Here is a 3,901-nt window from a genome sequence, read left to right as displayed (position 1 = left end):
CATCATCATTGACAAAAACAGGCGTCCAATCAGTACGCATCAATAGTGTACGCAACTTTTTATAATCTAAACATTTGTATAAGGATGATTTTTGAGTAATGTTTACATTAATTGACACTTTAACATCCAATACCCAATGGTCAGTTATACCTGCAGGAATAACATCACAGCTAAATTTTACATTCTTTGTGTTTCTAACTAAGACATGATCCAAAGAAGAAGAGACACCATTACAAACCCTAGTAGGTGACTTGACATAGTTTTTAAATCCATAAGAAGAATACATATCAATGTATTTTTTGCCAGAGCCTGAATTTCTTAATGTACATATATTTATGTCACCTATTATAACAGTTGGGTCAACTTTGTTATTTAATATACTGTGAAAATCTGTTTCAAAAGCTGCATAAGTATGTCTACAAGAACGGTAAATGCCATAGAGTGAAAATTTAAAGTGATGGTTGTTAATGGAGACAGGTAGAATAACATTAATTATTTCAGCTGTAGGAAAGCAAATAAGCTGATATTGATAATATAGGTCAGAGTCCATATAGATTATTACCCCACCAGCTTGATTATGTTGTCTAGGTTGTAGATGCATGTTGTAGCCAGGAATATTGAATTTAGTCTCTTCATCACCCTTACACCAGACTTCACTAAGGATTATAATGTGATAGTTTATATTTTGTGATTTTAAATATATTAAAAGTTCATCAAAGTGCTTACGTATGCTTCGAATGTTTATGTGAAAAATATGTAAGTCCTCTAGGTTATTTACCACCATAACACACATTTTAAATGTATAATACATTAACAAGCTACTGATAGAAGCTATTCAACTAGAGTTCAGTAGTTTTTTTATGTCAGTTTGAGAGAATATCTGGATGATTCTAGTTGTATCTGTCTTCCTAGTAAAGATTTTACCATCCCTTATCCACACATACTTATAGCCCACGTCCCGTAACTTTTTTGCCTCGAATAGAAGTTCTTTGTAGAATCCAGTTAGGTGTTCATTTACATAAATTTTAGTGTCAGGGGCATTAGGTACAAAGTTTGTAGACTTGAGACAAGCCATATTATCCTTGCTTTTTGCTTTCGCGAGCACTGAATTTCGTTTTTGCCTATTTGCAAATTGTATCACTATGGGCCTTACACCCGACTTACGTTTTGTAGGTACCCTATGCGCCGCCTGAATGTCAGTTGCATAGTCAATAGTCTCATTTAATAACCCTGATAACTTATTCACGACTTCAGGTATATTTTCTCCCTCCAGTTCTGGTATGCCTATAACTTCAATGTTTTTGTTACGACTATATTGTTCCATGGTTTCTAATTTAACCTTCAGGGAGTTTATTTCTTCAGTAAGGTGTTTATTTTCGAGCATGATATTTTCATGATGCTGCTCAACCTGAGAAAAACTCTAGGCTACTCAAATAATCAGATACCTGAATCTCATAAGTATCGATCTTAGCAGAAAAAAATTGTAGGGAAGTTTTTAAATTCATCAATATCTTTTTTTAACTCCTTGGTATGTAAAGCTAGTTGTTTAATAATAGTTTCTTCCATTTTAATCAAAAACTCGGACTGCATTTGGGATATTAACTCAGAAACGTCCTTAGTGTTACCTGTGCTAGATGTGCAGGTTTTACACTTCCAAGCATTTCTTCTCTTTTCACCCATTCGATTCCAAGTGGTTTCAGCAATATTAGCACACTCGAAATGCAACTTGCACTTATTAATGGAACACAAAGCAAAATCATTATCTTCTGGAATTGGATCCTCACAAATTGAACAAATCATAATTAATTAAAGTTTGAGGTTAAGTCAGGAGCAAAAAATAGACAGGTCAAATCACCACCTCTGCCAACTGCCAACTGTGTGTGTGTGTGTGTGTGTGTGTGTGTGTGTGTGTGTGTGTGTGTGTGTGTGTGTGTGTGTGTGGTGTGTGTGTGTGTGTGTTGTGGTGTGTGTGTGTGTGTGTGTGTGTGTGTGTGTGTGTGTGTGTGTGTGTGTGTGTGTGGTGTGTGTGTGTGTGTGTGTGTGTGTGTGTGTGTGTGTGTGTGTGTGTGTGTGTGTGTGTGTGTGGTGTGTGTGTGTGTGTGTGTGTGTGTGTGTGTGTGTGTGTGTGTGTGTGTGTGTGTGTGGTGTGTGTGTGTGTGTGTGTGTGTGTGTGTGTGTGTGTGTGTGTGTGTGTGGTGTGTGTGTGTAGTCACAGGCCACAATTCTCTCTGTTGTCAAAACCCTTCAAGGAATAGTATTTTCTAAAATATATGTTTTCATCACAAGGAACATTTATTACAGTTGATATACAGGCAAGACCTTAAAATTGTTTGGTCTGTGCGAACGTGATCCTAACAATACACATGGTCCGCTGGAATGATGTTTATAACAGACACTTCTAATGAGCTCACCGTAAGAGCTAACCGTTGATAACAAAGGTTTCCGATAGGTGAAGAAAGAGGAAGGAATCTATAGGTATATATTTTATATACTCATGTCACACTTTATAACACATGTCACATACATATACCATCACCATTCAAAACTTGTTAAACCGAAACTTCCACGCGGTGAAAATCAAACCGTTATTAATGATATCTGTTTCGTAAGCCTATGCAGTTAACTTAAATTATTCATTATGTTCATAGTGTTAGAATGTTTTTAATTACTATAATATAAAACGATGAAATTCACTCAGGCAGGATTAGAAGCTTAATTTTTAGTAATCAAATTTAAAAATTAAATCATTTATATAAAGTTTACTCCGCGACTCATGATTTATTACTTACAGTTATAAGAGTTTTAAAATTTCATATGAAATTTTTATTTGAAATAGCTCATATAATTATTAATAATCAAAACTTTTTCCAAATATCTCTTAATGTAGAATTCAGATTCAACATTAAGCATTATTTTGTAAGCACTACACCTATAAATTATACAATGTTTTCGAGATACCTTAAGAATGTGTAGAAAAAGGAAAAATTCTAAACTTACAAAGGATTATTACTATGTAGCATTTAACAATTGTTATCGATGATTATATCATAGTCGTTAAAATTATCGTTTTATAATAAAATTAAACGATAAAACTACATGTTCAACCTGATGGCTGACTAAATACATACACTTTGGGTTTATTACTTTTTTAAGTCCCACACTTAAGTAAATATTTATTATTAAATTCTTTATTGTATATATAATCAATAGTGTGATATGGACTCTCCCTATAATTTAAAAATGTAAAACAAGTACACAATTTAATTGTAATTTTCAAGATAAAGTGAAATTACGAAGGTTATTTAAAAAATGTATACAGTGGCTTCCAAACCAAGGTTATTATTATATTACCAAGTACACGAAAAAAGATAATCACATTTTATTTCACAAACACAGCAAGTATATTATTTGTAAATGTAATAAATATGTGGTATTTAATTTGAAGTATATTAAATTCCCTGTATTAGAACGAAAATATAACTTGATATTTTCACTTGAACTTGTACCTCATTAGTTTAAAATATGTCAAATATAAAGTAAAAAACCTATATAGTTAGATATAAAGAATAATTTATTAAAGTTTGTTGCTTATTGTTTTATTCAAAATGCTAATAAGTTTGTATTTTTTAGATTCTTCGCTTTTATTGTAATTTTTCTATACCTATGATCTATCGGTTTAGATAGGGCCGATACGTATATAGTTATTTAAATATTTTATAACTAAACATAAACAAGGATGTAAGTTGTGGACTACAAATACCAACCTAGGTTAAACATCAACGAACAAAAATTTCAACAACACACTGCAATTAACTTGAGAGAAAAACTATAAATATAGCTATAGCCTTCCTACATATATCTTAGTGAGTTTAATATCAGTTCCTAATACGCGCCATATGTA

The sequence above is a fragment of the Homalodisca vitripennis genome, unplaced genomic scaffold (assembly GCF_021130785.1).
Source record: "Homalodisca vitripennis isolate AUS2020 unplaced genomic scaffold, UT_GWSS_2.1 ScUCBcl_640;HRSCAF=3096, whole genome shotgun sequence".
In the NCBI taxonomy this organism is placed as follows: domain Eukaryota; kingdom Metazoa; phylum Arthropoda; class Insecta; order Hemiptera; family Cicadellidae; genus Homalodisca; species Homalodisca vitripennis.
Note: the sequence above shows the minus strand (reverse complement) of the source record.